Source organism: Trichosurus vulpecula, chromosome 4, assembly GCF_011100635.1.
Source record: "Trichosurus vulpecula isolate mTriVul1 chromosome 4, mTriVul1.pri, whole genome shotgun sequence".
NCBI classification, from domain to species: domain Eukaryota; kingdom Metazoa; phylum Chordata; class Mammalia; order Diprotodontia; family Phalangeridae; genus Trichosurus; species Trichosurus vulpecula.
In genome coordinates, this window is record NC_050576.1 from 341,590,762 (window position 1) to 341,608,414 (window position 17,653).

Here is a 17,653-nt window from a genome sequence, read left to right on the forward strand (position 1 = left end):
AGGCAAATTTCAATGATGCGGTGTCATCATACACGGAGTCTAGGAGTGACAAGTCAATAGGTTAAAGTCTTCATTTGCCCAGTAGGGGAACCTTGTGCTCTTGACTTTTGTCATGGTGTGTTTATGGTCTAAAATACTGTCATTAAGTAGAATCCTAGAGAAAAGCTTTAAGAAACCTTTACCTAGAGTAAAGATATAAGAAAAAGAGTTGGGGATTAGACCTGTGGCTCCCTAGAAAAACCATTAAGTCGGGTTGAACCTATATCTGCCAAAGGCAGAGCTAAATCTAATTACTGACTGTAAATCAGATGATACCTTTGTCAGCTAAATTAATGCTGTCAGCCCAGTAAATTATATTCAAGAAGCTAAGCTTACTCCCTTCAAGTCCTTACACTAGTACTTCCAAAGTCTGCTTGTTTTCTGTGTTTTCCAAAATTCTAAATAGCATCCCAGGGACCTGAAAAGTTAGTGGCATAGGTGCCTTTGGCTTCCAACTAAAGTGAAACATGAGCACTGGAACATCTTTGTTTATTGTTTGATTAAAAAGCCAAGGCTTTTTTTATACCAATGCAGAAGCCATCCATCAACAAGCATCTATTAAGTTCCTGCCATATGCCAGGCACTTTGCTAGGTCCTGGTGACACAAAGGCAAAAATGAAACAGTCCTTGCCCCTAGGAGGCCTATAAGTTATAGTCTAAAATAAGACACAAGATAGAGACAGGGGAAGACAGAGACAGAGAGAATAAAAAGTAATTTTTTTTCTTTTATGGGGGTGGGTGCTAGCAGCTTGGGATGTCAGGAAAGGCTTCTTGTAGGTGTCCCAAACAGAACCTGAAGGAAATGAAAGAGTCTAAGATGTAGATGTAAGGAGGAGGAGCATTCCAGGCAGCATCCAGGGGGATGGCCAATGCAAAAGCATAGAGAAGGGAGATTGGATGTCTTGTGTGAGAAGCAGAAAGGACAGTTTGGCTGGACCATCAAGTAAGAGAAGGAGAATAGTGTGCAATAAGGTTGGAGGAATTTTCAGGGTATTGGAGAGGTTTTCATAATTAATTAAAAAAATTAAGCATAAGTAACCATACTTTTAAATGGATCTTGAATTTCACTGAGGTGTTTTAATCTCTCAGATTTACTTTAATACTTTGAAGTGTAACACCCCTCTGGGGCTACCCTCTCTCCAACTTTAGTTTTCAGATTTTCAGGTTGAATCCTCAAGGGGATGAGGGGATGAGAACTAGCTAACTCTCTCTCTCCCTCTCTCTCTCTCTCTCTCTCTCTCTCTCTCTCTCTCCTCTCTCTGTAGTGATAGACAGACAGATGATAGATAATGTGCATAGAATCTATATCTAGATACATCTATTGATATAGGAATATCAATATCTAGATATAGATAGCTATAGCTATAGATAAAGATAGATAGCTCTTGAGACCCTACCAGTGAGCTTACCTTTAATAATCAGTTAGTAGGTACAATTAACCCAAAGCAAAGGCATTTAGTAAGATGGCAAGAACATTAGCTATAAAAGATCTCTCTCTACCACCCATAAACTAAACTCTGAAAAATATTCACAGTAACTGTGAGTAGGAACTCACAGAGAAGAGTGGGAACAAACTTAAAGTACGCTGATGATACAGGATATATGTAGGAAATATATAACTAGGAGAACTCACACCTCTAGTACTACAGGACCCAGATGTCTTTCTTTTCTCATTGACTAGACCTAAACAACATATGGCCACTTGTGGCCCAACAAAGAATTTCTGGCAGCTGTCACGTGACCCATGGCAACCAACCAGACTGATGATGGACCACAAGCGGCCCACAGGCAGTAGTATGTTGTGCAGACCTGTCTTAGATTCTAGTTGGGGTAATGGCTGAACTGTAGTACTTGACTATAATGGGGTATTTCTGAACTATAAGAAATGATGAATAGAGAGAAGCATGGGGAAACATCTGAACTGGTGCAAAGTAAACAGAACAAAGAAAATTACGCCCAATGGTTACAGCGATGTAATTGGAAAGAACAACCAAAAAAATGAAATGAAATGCTGCAAAGCTACAAGGACCAAACTGGGTCTCCAAAAGATAATTGATAACAGACCTTCCTGTCCTTCTTTGCAGAGTTAGGTAATGACAGGCATGGAAATCTACATATAATGTCAAGAACTTTTGATGTACTGATTAGTTTTGATAAACTGTTTTTTTTTCCCTTTTTTGTTCTTTGCCCTAAAGAACATCTCTCTGGGAAGGGGAAGAGGGGGAGGTGTTTTGGGAAATATAGATTATGTTAAAAAAGATATTAATAAAAGCTATTTTTAAAGGACACCCTTGATTGTTCCCAAAATATGGATCTTTTTCCTATGTCAGTATCCTGTCAACTTTGTTAGTAGAATATACTTTTCCTCCTGAAACCCTAGGAGAGATTACAGTACATAGTTTAAAATATAAATGGAAAGAACAAAAACCAAAAAACTTAATTCTTTGCAATTATCATGACTAAATTTGGCTTTCAAAAGGAGAGAAGAAAAGGTAAGCCTTTCTTGCTTTACACAGGTGGAGAACTACAGCTGTGGAATACTGCATAGACTTGGTGGATATATTAATTAGTTTTGCCGAACTTTTTTCTCCTCTTAGTTTTTATTCTATGTTGTAATAGAAAACTCTTTAGGAATTGAGAGGAGGAAGGACTACATTTGAAAATGAAAGCAATATGTAGCCAAAGAGGATCAGTAAAAATTGTAAATAAAATGTTATATCAGGTAGAACCACTATCATAACCAACTGATGAGAATATTCATGTGACTCCTACAATGTGATCTTGTTGTTTCTGATACTGAATATACATGACATACAAGAGACATAGTCATCACCATTTGGGAATTTAAAGTTCATGTGACAGACAGATAAAAGACACTCACTGTTTCTCCAAGCCTCTCACATTAACCAGGACACTTAAAACTCACGGTGTGCTGTCTATAGAAAACTATGAATTCTGGATATTTTCTGTAGATTGAGTGAGAGGAATGTGGAGACTGAGGGGTGGGTGAAAATGAAGAGGAGAAAAGAGCCTCCTGGCATTTTTAGATGAGGGTTGGTACCTGTTGGTCCCTGGAGCTCCCACAAGGGGTTATGTAGGTGACAGCAAGACTGTCATCTAACGAGACAATAGGTTAATGTCACCAAGGCTCCACTCCATCCAAATGAGCTCATAATTCAAAAAGACACATTCTAAATAATAATCAACATTTTAAAATTTTATGGTGATTTGATATTTTAAGCATAATTTTCTGCACATCATTTATTTTAAGGTTTAAATATAAAATTGTATCCTTTTTTTCCCCATATGGGGCAAGTAATGATTAAAGAATTGAAGTTTCCTGGTGAATGAAGCAGTCCTAACCACTTTTCATGACAAAGTTGGTAATTAGAAGGCCAATTTAATGGTGAATCAGGCAGAAATATTCAAAGCATGACAAATGACTTTAATAATGTAGCTTGCAATGCTTGAACAGAAATAAATTTCACTTCCTCAAACTCTCGCCTTTTTCTGCCTGCCTGGAAGATAGAACTGTCCAGGAGGCATTTTTTGCCCTTTATTCAGTAAAGCTTTTACTAGATTTTAAGCGGACCAAATAGCTTGCAAATGCAAAAACATCATTCAACTTCTTATGATTTTTTTTCCTGAAGGTAGACTGTGCTGTGAATTCTGAGGAAGTCAAGATTTATTTTTCCTACATTCTGCTTTTTGTTGCAACACTGGCTTGAAGCATGAAGAGAAGGCAGCCGGGGCCTCAAAATTGAAAGCTAATTTCAGTGTTTGTCATAAGTTTGTTAAGACCACATGCATTCCACAGTTTGAAAAATTTCATTATTCTGTCCATGCTGGGGCTTCGTAATTGGATAGTAAGGATGTTCAAAGACTAATTTAGTGAATTGCACAATATTTTAAATGGAATTATGCAGGTTTATGGGTCCTTGGGGGATTGAGCTAGGAGCCTCTTGAGAAAATCTGTTTATCAGTAAATGATATTAGCAGCTTTCACCTAGCTTTTGTCTTCATTAAATTGCTGCTCTCCCAATTGAGGGTCACATCTGAGGCCTGCTTTGATAATTTTTCATTATTGTCTTGTTTATTGGAGCATAAAGTTGATACAGCAAGGCTGTGCTGTGTCTACACAATGTGCAAAGAAGTTTTTATTAACAGCTCAGCCCAGGCTAAACCAAAGTGGAATTTTCAGGGCTCAAACCTTCTCATTTCCAGAGAAACTCTATGAGTCCATGCCATGCCCACCTTTTCTAGTACTGATGGCATTTAACAGCATTAATAATGTTGACTGAATAAATTTCTATTCAGATTTTTTTTAAAAAAATAACATTTTTGTTTGTTTTGAAAATGGGCTGAAACTTAGAATCATTCCTCCAGAAGAGTAGTTTTGCCCCATCAGAGAAATCTAATCACTTAAAATATATTCAATCAGGATGAAAAATCTCTGACATTTATGTATTGCCTTAAGGTTTATAAAGTACTTTACATTCATTATTTCATTTGATTCTTACATCAACCCTGTGTTTAAAAAAAAAGCTACTGTTGGGATTACCCTCATTTTACAGATGAGAAAACTGAGGCTAAGAGATGTAAAGTAACTTACCTAGCATTCTATCCACTTAGTCTCATACATAGGGATTGTCATCAATGGAGTCAACTTATTGGAACCTATAACTGTATACCCCATCTTTGCTGGATAAAACTTTTCATTGTTATGTCATTTTAATGAACCCGAGAGCTTACCATGTGAAAACACTCTCCATCAGTGTCGTCAGCATCCTTTCCCTAGAGAACATTCTAAATCTGACAATAAGTGTGGGACAACCCAAGAATCTATTTCCTTAGAAATATTCCATTTTCCATTGATTATCTGAAGGTCATTGAATGCGTATAAAATCAATTCCATAGACTTCCATAGGCAAATCCATCCCTATTACATACATGTAAGAATTGTTTTAAAAACACAATCTGACAATGATCTTTCATGATGTTTGGGTTGGATTTAAGAATGGGAGTCAAGTTTGATAAATTCAGTTCAGTGTGTCAGGCACGAGGCTAGGCACCAAGGATGCAAAGATAAAAATGAAGTCCCTGCCCTCATGAGGCTTATACTCTACTGGAAGGAAACAGCATATGGATAGTTATATATATACAAAATAAATATAAAGTTATTGAGAGTGGGAAACTACTAACAACAGGAAAATCAAGGAAGGCCTCCTTAGTATCAATTTTATTTCTGATAAAGGTCCAGATTCTCTTCATTTCCAGGGCTAAGACGAATTTAGATATGCCCTATGCTGCACTTGTAAGTTGACAAGCGATTTCTCACCTAAGCTAAGAGTGGATGGTCCCTTACATTCTAATATCCTTAATAATTCTCTCAGAAAATCATAAGCCCACAGAATTTTAGGGATTGGAGATATAATTGAACCCAATTATTTTGGACCTCACAAAGTCTACATTCCATGCTTCTCCACAACTATAAATGCCGTGAGAAGTAACTTGGTGTAGTAGAAATAATAACTGACATTTACATAATGCTTTAGGGCAGTGGTGTCAAACTCAATTAGAATTAGAAGCCACTAAACCATGCATAAGCCACTAAACCATACGTACATATTGACTTTAACAACCGCATGTTAACATTAACTATGTTCTATTGCATTTTAAAAATTTTTTTTAATGTTTCCCAATTACATTTTGATCTGATTGGGGCAACACTTAGGAGTAGTGGGCAGCTAGACTGGTATTTGACACCCCTGCATTAAGCTTTACAAGTCGCTGCCTTTGAAAAAACAATTCTGTTGAGATAAGCTAAGGAAATATTATTGGCCCCATTTTGGGAAAAATGGGGCCAATGGGAAAACTGAGGTTCATAGAAAAGAAATGACTGGCCCATGGTCACGCAACTAAACATTTGTTAGAGCTGCTTCCACTAGTTAGGAAAATAGTAATTCTACTATACCATACTGACTCTTTAATGGGGAAAAAAAGGTCTTTAAACTTGTAGCCAGAAGACTTGAGTTCAAATCCCAGCTCAGATGCAAGTTATCTGTGGGACTTTCAGTAGGTCACTTAACTTCAACACATCTTGTTTATCTCATATATAAATAAGGGGGTTGGAGTCAATAATTTCTAAAGTCCTTTTCAATCTAAATCCTATTATTAATCACATTATTATGTCTTAGGTAAACGTGCTCTCTTTCCTCAAATTTAACATAATGCAGTGTACACAGGACAGGCTTAATAAGTTTGTTGAATTGGATTGAATTTTATAGATGAGATCGTCAAGACCCAGAGATATGATGTGAGTTGCTTCAGTGCATACAGTTAGTGGTCAAGCAAATGTTATAAATATCTTTGGAAAGCGAGAAAGAGGGCGGTCTGACGGTTGGAAACATCTGTTTTACAGCACAACTTCTGGGAAAGTTAAAAAAAACCCTATTTTCCTCTCAAAGGGTATATATTTTATTCATCTCCCTCCCTTCCAAAAATGCTTGGGATTGCAGAGGCCAAATAGAAATTTTACCACTGCTGTATCGTGGATGGCTCTGTCCCAGTGTATCCTTGTAACATCCTGAACAAAGCCTCTACTGAGAGCTAAGCAGTATTAGCACTCATCGAATGTCCATAGCTTTGAAGTGGCCTCATATATAGAAGGAGGAAATACTACTTCTCAATGCTGACCTATTCCTTAGGCCCAAATAAGGATGTCAAACTGGGTGTCCTAAGAGCCCGTAAGGATATCTTGGCCCACTGCCATATGACAACTCTCAGATCAAGATAATACCCAACTCCGTGTCCTATATACCATTACCTAATGCATTGATGATTCTCAAAGATTTATTATTATTATCACCACCTACTCATAGATATAATCACCAACCTTTCACTTTAAAATGGTTAAAAATTGTTTCATAGATTGGAGGTCATTAATGTAAATTAGACCATTTCTGTATTTGATTTCTTAATTTTTAAAAGGAAAAGAACAGCTCTTTTTTTTACTTGAAAATTTTAAATAGCTCTCCAGACACCTCTTTCAATAATTCTTACCCTCCATAGCTAGGCTGCCTTTTAATTTCACTTTAAAATAGCTACATTGGGACCATAATATGATTAGAACTAATGAACATTGTACAGAGAAGCAAAAAAAAAGCCTTTAAAATCCTTAAAAAATTATAAATACTGTATTTGAAAGAGACACCAGGGCTTAATCCCAACTCTGTCAAGGACTTCAGGACTCTTTGTGTGACAGATAATTCACCAGAGCTCAGCAGGCTTTTGTTATGTTTTCTGTACAGCGGGAGTTAGGCAGGTGACCTTTTTCACTTGGAGAGTGGGAAGTATTAGTATTAAAATAAATGACCATCTTGAAATAATAATAATGAACATTGGTCAAGTGCTATAGTAACAGAATTGGGTGTGAATGCTGAATTTAATAAGTACATGTTCATTTTTCTTTTGGGGGATCGCTGGACACCCACAGGGCTAGTGACATGGTAGAAATTACAGCACAATGACATCAAGGTCACCCTTATTCCTGAATATTTAACTTACGTAACCAAGTCCTTTGTTTCTGGGAGAACTCTTACTTCTCTCCTAGTTCTTCCTTTTCAATGTTCCTTCTTGAAGTTAAATGTTAGGATTTGGGATTCAAGGTTGCAGACTCTGAGGTGACTTGGCTGAAGAGGTGTGTATTTCTAGGGACTTTGCATTTTGAAGCTGGGCTGTTACTTCAAGGACAATCTTCCATCACTACCTTCTGATCTCCCTGAAAGTCAGTCTTTCCTCAGGTTGGGGTGTCTATAATCCCTTTGTAAAGTTTCTAAGTACAGTGAAGCAAACATAGGCTCTGGAATTAGAAGACCTAAGTCAAATCCCAAAAGATTGGAGGTCATTAATGTAGACTATTTCCCTGGTTCACATTTCCTCATTTGTAAAATGTGGAGGTTGAGGTAGACAGTCCTTTCTACTTCTAGATTTATGTCCCTATGTTTTTCCCAGAGACTTGAGGCAATTTTGACTTGTTTTACTCTTAAAAGACCTAATTCCGATTTTAGTCTAAAACACTGACGACTTTCTGTAAAGGTGTTTGAGCTGAGGGTGAAAGTTGGGAATCAGGATATCTGATCTCTTTACACAGCCTGAAGAGTTCTGTGGGCCTATATTTTGTATTCTAAATGGCACCAGAGTTGGAGGAGGCTCTGGTTTCAATACCAATTCTGCCACTCACTGGCATGGCCCTTATGATTCATTTAGGTCTTTGGACCTAAGTGCCAGATGGTCTCTGCAGTCTCTCTTAGCTCTAAAATTCTCTAAACTAGGTCATGCTTTCGTGGGACTGGTCAGATGGAAAAGGCCTCATGGAACTGCTTCTCAGAGATTTCTCCCATATGGATTAGTACTTTGGAACAATGCCTTCACGTGGGAGGGTAAGAGAAGTCTTTCCAATACTACCTGCCATCCCCACTTCAACTTCCATTAATTCCTAAAGAGAGATCACTTCTGATAGGAGACTGGGCTCGAGCAACCTGGGACAAATATATAAGAATGCTGACCTGAAGAGAAGGCTCATTTTATCGGCAGAACTGAACTGGGTCAGGTTCATTTTCCTACTTCTTTCTTCATTGTTGTTTTCTTTTTTTCCTTCCTTAGAAATGGTTTGTTTGATTCTTGTATCAAATTGAAGAAGGTAGACATTTCTGTACCACCTCTGACCTACAGCGAGAAATGATGATGCAGCAAAATGCTTCTGGATTTTAAAAGATTGGATTTGGTGAAAACCTGTATTGACTTAGTAAACAGAGAACCAGCCAGAGAGTTGGGAAGACCTGTATTCAAGTCCCATCTCTGACATACACTATGTGACTCTGGACAAGTCATTTAACCTCTTGGTTACATCCCCTCCCCACCCCTCCACCCCTGCCACCATACCTAACACTATACGCTGCAGAGCAGATGCTGATCTTCACTGAAAGAGGGATTTCCATGAGATCTTAGATTTAGAGCTGGAACAGACATTAGAGAAAATGTGGTACAATACTCTTATTTTATAGATGAGGCCAATGAAGCTGAGCAAGGTCAAGTGATTTGGCCAAAGTCCCACAGGCACTAAGTGTCTGAGGTTAGTCAGTCAACAATAAGCACTTACTATGCTTAAAAAGCATTTCTTATATGCCATAAGTGCTGGGGATATAATGCATGCAAAAAAGAAATACAGTTCCTGCCCTCAAGAAGCATACATTTTAATGGGAAAACACAATGATATAAAAAGGACTTGTAAAGGGGGATATTGACTTGGGGACATGGTGGTGAAATTCAAGATGGCAGCTCTGAGCCCTTCTCCAAAATGGAGGTACAGGGAGGAACTCACCAATGAGAGAAGGGGCCTGAAGGGATAGAAGGAGGATGCAGCTGAATAGAATTTGAACCTAGGTCTTCTGACTCCAAATCCACTGTTATTTTCACAGTACTGAGATATCTGTCAGGAGTCCTATAGAGTCCATTGAACTCATGGGTTTAGTTAAAAAAAAGTGATAAGGCAATATAACTTGATGGAAGTATATAGTATATATAGGAACCTAGTATATAGGTTCCTAAATTGGATATGGAAGGAGGTGGATGCCAAGCTGGCCTTGTCAGGGATTATTTCATTTTTTGTCTTAATATCACCAGTTACTAGGAGAGTGCTTGGCAGCTGGTAGCATGGTAGATAGAGTACTGGGCCTACAGTCAGGAAGACCTGGGTTCCAATATAGTCTCAGGCATTTCCTACTTGTATGATCCTGGGCAAGCCACTTAACCTATTTGCCTCAGTTTCCTCATCTGTAAATGGGGATAATAATGGCACCTACCTCCCAGGGTTGTTGTGAGGATCAGATGAGATAATTATTATAAAGCAAATAGCACAATGCCAGACACATAGGAAGCACTATATAAATGTTAACTATTATTATTTTTGCCAGGAAGCTGCTTTTGGTTCCTTCCTTTTGTTTTCTAGCTTGCTATCATCTGAATTTATCATTTCCAAAAGAATAACTAATAGAAACTACCCTCCCAGATAACCACACATAAGGATTGGAAAGTCGGGATTCTCTTCTCTGCAGACAAGATTATCTCAACCAACTTCATGATTTTTCTCTCTTTCGCCAACTTGGATTTGAGTGAAGTTTTAACATTTAATTTAGGGACTTTATTGGCAGCCTGATTAAAAACATTTCATAGCTAAGGACTTTGGCTACAAATGTATTGTGCAACAGATATGTTGGGAAGTGGGTGGGATTTGGAGGGGACTTGCGACCTGAAATTGGGTGATAATTCACATAGAAATGTCATTTTAATTACATGTCCTTTCCTATACAGTTTACTGTCTTTTTCGAGCATCTAGAGAAGCTTTATCATGTGCCATCTGATTTGTCTCAGGATGAGCCTGGACTCCTGGATCCTAAGAGCTCACAGGAAAGGGAAACCTTTGTTGTCTGAGACCCCCTAAGGATCTAGCCTTTCTGGACCGGGTAAGCTTTATGTTGCGGGGATAATAATAAAGGTAACTGTGTTAGCTTTTAACATTGGAGCTTTATCTGCACTCCTGCCGAAACAAATAGAATAAGCAAGGGCCCTTGTTTCAAATGCATTGTACTGTGTATGTATGAGGGGAGGAGGTACTTTTACCCCTGTTTCCTCCACATTTTTAAAATAATCTATGTCCCTTTCACCTTCCCCTCCCACCAGTACATACACCTAAAATGGTTGCTTCTGTGTTACCACTCATAATTCTCAGTGAAATAATTGAAAATAGAAGAGTGACAGTGTCATCTACCACTCCCCCAAATTTCAGGTAGCAACAGCTCGAGCAGGATGTTATCCAGAAGATGATCAAGGTGGCTTGTGGAATAAACCTAGACTGTTTCTCTTTTGGGGATATGGGAACAAAGGATTGAGATGCAGTGCCCAGATAGGAATTTGCTCAGCTTCCTTTTTTTGTGATGATCATCCAAATTCACCTCCATTTACATAGTCAACTCCAGATCTGTTTATCTTTTTCATAATAAATTAATGAGCAATCAATTGTCAACAAGAACTTATTATGTATCATTATGTGCCAGGCGCTACAATAAATGCTGGGGATACAAGTACAAAAATGAGCAATTCCTTACCCTCAAGAAGCTTATATTCTCCTAGATGGTTACAATGTGTCCAATGCTGATCACAGGATATGCACAAAATAAATACGCAGTGTTGAGGGGGGGTTTTGGAGGATGAGGGTGCTCACAACTGAGGGGAACCAGGAAAGACCCCTTGACAGAAGTGATAACTTGAGTCGAAACTTGAAGGGAGCTAGGGGTTTTAAGAGGCAGACATGCGGACCGAGAATATTTCCAAGATGAGCTAGCTTGCATGAAGGTATAGAGAGAGGAAAAGAAATTTCATATACAGTGAACAGTCAATTTGCCTAGAGATTAAAGTATATAAGAGGGATTAATGTGTAATCAACCTAAATAATTTGACTGGAGTCCAATTGTGAAAGGTTTTAAATGCCAAACAAAGAAATTTGCATTGATTCTAAAGGCAATGGGGAGTCATTGAAGCTTTTTGAAGAGGGAACTGACATAGTGAAACCTATATTTTATGAGAATCAATATGGACAGATTGGAGAAGGAGAAGACTGGGTAAAGAGAAAACAATTAGAAGTCCATTGCAAAGGTCCAGAAGAGATGTAATGAGGGCTTGGACTAGGATGAATATGGTGTAACAGTTGCAAGAAATGTTGAAAAGGTAGGATAGACAGAACTTGGTAACTGGCTGGATATGGGGGTTGAGTGAGAGCAGAAATTCAAGGATGACTTCAAGGTTGTTGAACCTGAGCGCCTGGAAAAATGGCCGTACCCTTGGCAGAAAAAGGAAAGTTTGCTTATAGTTGTTTAAGCTTGAATGAGCTGAGGTCATGCTCATGTTCAAGGTAACATTGACCTTTTCTTGGAATTATATCCTTCTGTAGTTTCTCCAGGTAATTCAGAAATCAAGGTACTCAAGGTCTTTACCCAGAGTCCCAGAGACTTGACTAAGATCTTAAAACATAGAGATTAATGAATTGTTGTTCTTCCTTCAGACTTGAAGAGGATCAATGACATCAGGAGGGCAATGTCTTGACTTGCATGCAAGTAAATTTGATACAAGTGAGGCAGAGCTGTGCAAAGTCATCAGCCTCATTCTCTCCTCAAGTCATTGGAATCCAGTGGAAAGACATAGGTCAAGATGACCGACAATGGTCCTGAATGTAGTGGGAGGAGATTGATGAAAGGGGAGTGGAGAATGAGGCAGTAGCATGCCTAGATTTTCTGGCTATTAATCAGCTGTGGTGATTTATCTTTAATTTCTTCCAGGCCATGACCCCCCAACTTCTGCTTCTATTATAAGCTGAAGAAAACTGAAAATGTGGGAAATTATAGCAAGACCTGTGCAAGGACTATACACCTTGTTACTAGGGGAAGGTAGGACTGGTGGATTACTTGAGTTCAGGAATTCAGGCTGCTGTGGGGCCAAAGCCAATCAGGTGTCTATACTAAGTCTGACATCAATATAGGGAACCCCCAGGAATGGGGGCCCAGCAAGCTGCCTATGAAGGGATGAACCAGCTCACATAAGAAATGAAGCAGGTCAAAGTTTCCATACCAATCAACAGTGGGGTGAGGCCCTGAGTCAGGTCACTACATTTCCAGCCCAATCACAATAAATAAATAAATAAAATACAGCAAAAGCCGAAAAGGTGGAATCAGAGAAGTTTCTATCCTATTTACTGATTCTGCTGAGCTATCCATCTATGTCAACACAAGGCAGGACTTCTTTCCTCTCTTCCAGTTGTCTCTCCTGCCTTTTCTTAACCCTCCCCTCCCCTGTCCTCTCCTGTGTTCAGAGTAACATAGCAACGACACTAAGAAATGACAAAATGGTATCCCAAATATTTATTTGTAGTAAACTTGGGGTAAAATAAGACACAAAAACCAGGTTTGAATTTACTTTGGGTCTGCCAACTCAAAGAGACCAAACTTGCCTGAGAGTTAACTGTTCTACCTAAGAATTAGGATTGCTAAAGCACTCCGTTTCCACTAGATAAAATGATTCCTGTACCATGATCGAATCCAAATCATGGTTAGTTCCTTTTTTTTTGGAGGGAGGAAGTCAGGGCAATTGGGGTTAAGTGACTTGCCCAAGGTCACACAGCTAGTAAGTGTGTCAAGTGTCTGAGGACAAATTTGAACTCAGGTCCTCCTGACTCCAGGGCTGGTGTTCTACTCGCTGCACCACCTAGCTGCCCCAATCATTAGTTTCACACTCAATGAAAGAACTTCATGAGTCTAGCAAAGTGAATATTAACAGATTGCCATTGACTCTAGGCCCAGGTCAACATTTCTCTGAGTTTGTCACACAACAGTTATAGAAAGGTATCTCTCTCCTCCCCCAAATAGGAACAAATAATTAAATACAAAAATTCAAGTCATGAGAGGAAGTATGGCAAAACATAATTGGGGTCAGGAAGAACTTGTATTCAAATCCTGCACAAGATACTTATCAGTTGTAGGACCTGTAGCAAATTGCTTTTTTCTTCTCTCTGCCTTAATTTCCTTATTTGTAAAATGAAGATAATAATAACCATGGCACCTATCTCACAGGTTTTTTTGTGAGGATCAAATGAGATGATATATTTGAAATAGATTACAAGCCTTGAATTGCCATGATATAAATCTCAGTTATTATAATTACTGCACTTTTTTGGTATATGTTCTGAATAAATAATGACAAGAAATTATCAGAAATTCTCAATAAGACTGTGGTCAGTCAATAGAAAGCTACAGTCATAGAAATCAAGATATTTTAGCCTACTGCTACTGTGAATACATGGTCACATGGTTCCTTTCAATCCTGTTATACAGAATTTTCTTCTTCCAAGGTACCTTGCTTAGTAAAATTGGATAATTTGTCAAACAAATGCCTGCAGCAGAATTTACTATGTGCAAGTGATTAGTTTGTCTCTTCACCAAGTAGCTTTGATGCAGTTGTACTAGAGTGGCAGTCAGAAAGAGAAAGACACCATAGATCACACTCTCAAGGGAACTGGTAATGGTCTATTGACCTTCTCCTTCTATAGGTCAATGGGTCATATTCATTGCTCTGTGTGTGTGTGTGAATGTGTATGTTAGTTACCAAATGATGACAATTCAAAGTCCACATAAAAAGGGCTAGATCCCATCCAATTCATGGTATGCAATCATTTCATTCTGTGAATGGCAAGAGCTGGTTGATTTAATGGGCTAGGAGACAAATCTACCTTTTCACCATGTAAAATATTTCCTCTAGCCCCAAAGCAAAGTGAAAATATACCAGTAACCTTTCTTGAGTAGGTAAAAACGGGGTTCCTTTGTATATTTCACTTTTAGTCAACTTACATAGCTGAATTTACTTAGTGAACCTGCTTAAATTATGTCCATAAATTTTTGGAAATCAAATATTTTGGGGAAGAAATGACACCTATATCTACGGGCAGAAATCATACTATCACTGGGGTGAAATTGGATCTACTGTTTTATTTGTTCTCCACATTTAAAAGATGTTTTGGTTGAGGGAGAACCCTTTTTATCTTTTCTTTTCTTTTCTTCTATCACAGAGTTGGCCAAAATGTTCCCTTAGCCATATATTCTACCTTAGCCATATGAACAGGAAGAGTGTCAGCAGGTCAGCTCTTTCAGTTATATCTGAGAGTTCAAGGATTTGGACTGCAGTGATAGAGGCTATTATTCTAACCTCTGTCTGCCTCAGTAGCACCTACCTACCAGGGTTGTTCTGAATATCAAATGAGATGTTTGTAAAGTGCTGCATAAATAACCATATAATTGTTAACTATTATAAAAATCAATAATATCAGACCATAGTCTGCTACACATAGTCATCTATAAAATCCGGTCCCTGACTCTCTAAGTCTTTCCTCAGAGATAATTTAGGTGAGTACACAGATAATTCTCATAAAGACTTTTTGGATGAGTATGTAAGCATGTTACAAGGACTAGACAATATGCCACATGAGGATAGCTTGAATAAACTAGTTGTATTCATTTCAGACAGGAGAAGAGAAAGATGAAAAGGGAACATGGTAACAGTCTTCAAGTATTTCAAGGGCTATCTTGTGAAGGAAGGATCATCCTTGCTCTACTTGAGCCCAAAATCAGTCTAGATGTAATAGGTAGAAGGGTCAGAGAGGCAGTTTTAGGCTGGATGCAAGGAAAAGTTTCTGAACAATGAGAGCTATACAAAAGTGGAATGGACTGACATTGGTGGGACAGTGGGTATCCAAGCAAATAGCTGGATCACTCTGTTGAGACTGTTGTAAAAGGGAATCTTATTTGGGTGTGGGTTAGGCTACATGGCCTCTGAGGTCCCTTACAACTCTTGGATTGTGATTTTAATGCATATGGGTCAATAATTTTTGCCACACTATCTTCTCATTTCTCATTTTAAAAAAAAAATTAAAATGCTGTCAGAATTTTCCCCTACACTTTTGGAATCTTCCCCTTGGAGATATCTTAAAAGATTAGCCCTAAATGTTTTGTTTTAGAATCTTGTCACTACCAGGTCTAGTCCCTCCTCTGAATTTCATCTTCTGTAGTGTCTTTTCCACTTCCATATAGTACATTTGATACTGAGGTGGTGGAGTTCAATTTTAGAATATTGGTTTAGTTTCTTATCTAGTTATTTCTTTCCTCCCAGTTTCATCTAGTAGAATATAAGATCTTTGAAGACAGGTACTGTCTTTTTTGTATTCCTAGTATTTTGAACTTTGTAAGTACGGAATAAATGTTGAATTAAATTATCATTTGCTCTCAGAATGATCTAGCTTATATGGGTCTTACACTAAGCTTTCTGTAAGTTAATTTTTCCCTCAATGGATTTTGTTGTTTTCAGGGGTTATACCATTTGTAAACCTGTCTCTCCTCTGTAATGTTCTGCAGTGAGCTTGCATTGTACATGGAAGATAAAACTCTACACTTGGCAAAGAAATCGAGTATTTACTGCCTATTAAATTTCTCTATGAAATAGTTTTAGTCAGAGTTAATATCTTTGTTTATGTCCATTTCCTATTTTTGAACCTATAGCTATCAAATATGACATTTCATCTAGTAGATGAAATTTTTCCTAATTCCTAATTCCTAATTAAGGAAATATTAAAATTAGCACATAGTAATCACCAGTGGGAATCAATGGGGCAGGAATCCCAAGAACAGGCTAAGTATTGAGGAAAGAAGCCAAACTTGAATGATATATTTCCAAGTATAATCTTCACATCAATAATTGAGAATTAACTTCATTTTAACATGCCAATATAATACTTTTTGGGTAATATGAAAGAGGCTTTCAGAATAAGAGGCAATTATGAAATGAGAAAGAAGTGAAGTGAAGGACACAGAGAAGAAACTACATTTATTGTGGGACATTGACAAGCTGGAGTTCATTTAGAGGAAAGTGACCTGGAGCATGAAGGGTATAGAAACCCTGTCATGTGAAGAATGTTTAAAGGAATTTGTGGTATTTACCTTGGCAAATAAAGGACTTATATGGTATTTGATTATTACCTTCAGATATTGGAAAAAATATCATGTAAAGAAAGGAATACATTTTTCTGTGTTGTTGCAGAAGACAGAACTAGGACCAATGAATGGAAGTTATAGGGAAATACATTTTAGCTTAATGTAGGAAGGAATTTCCTAACAAAAAAGCTGTATTAAAGTAGAAATAACTGCACTTTGAAATAATGTGTGCCTTGACACTAAAAGAGTTCAAGTAGAAGATGTATAACCACATGCTCAGGATTCTCAGACACAAATGCTGCTTTGGATGGAAGGTTGGACTAGTAACCTCTAAAGTCTTCACTAATGCTAAGAATCTATGTATCTTTCATCCTAGAACAATAAGAGCGAAAGAGAAGAGTGGTCGTGATTAGCCAACATATATTTATTGAGCATTTACTATATTCCCAGCACAGTCTTCTGGGTACTATAAAATGAACCATATTATATGTTGCTTGCTTTTGTACAGTATAGTTGGGGCTTACAGTATAGTTCGGAAAACAAGAATACGAAGTAATTAGAGAAGACAGCTGTCCATAATCAAGTACTAGTTGTATGGCAGAGATAAATACAATAGGAACAAGAAATTAAAGATCTTAAAATTTCAATTCTTGGGCTCCCACAGGAGATGCTAAAATAGGATTAAAATCAACTTCCTTAGTATGTTCATTTTCCCATAAGTTTGAGTAGAATTTTTATCTTCAGTTTAAAAGAAGAAATGTTTCAGACCCCCAAAGACCCAATAAATTACTGAAACAGATCAATTTATGATCCTCCTTCTATGTACCCTTGCAAAGAAAATTCTCCCTGCAGGTCAACTCAGGCTATCTAACAGTCAAGAGATATTAGAGGCAATTTTATTAAAGGAATCATTCATTATAATCTATGAAATTTTAATAGGTGGCTTCTTTTTTTCCTGGTCTTTTAGAAGAAAGATCAAAGTGGCTCCCAACCATTGACCCCAAAAGACTATTCATCAAGAAATTTGT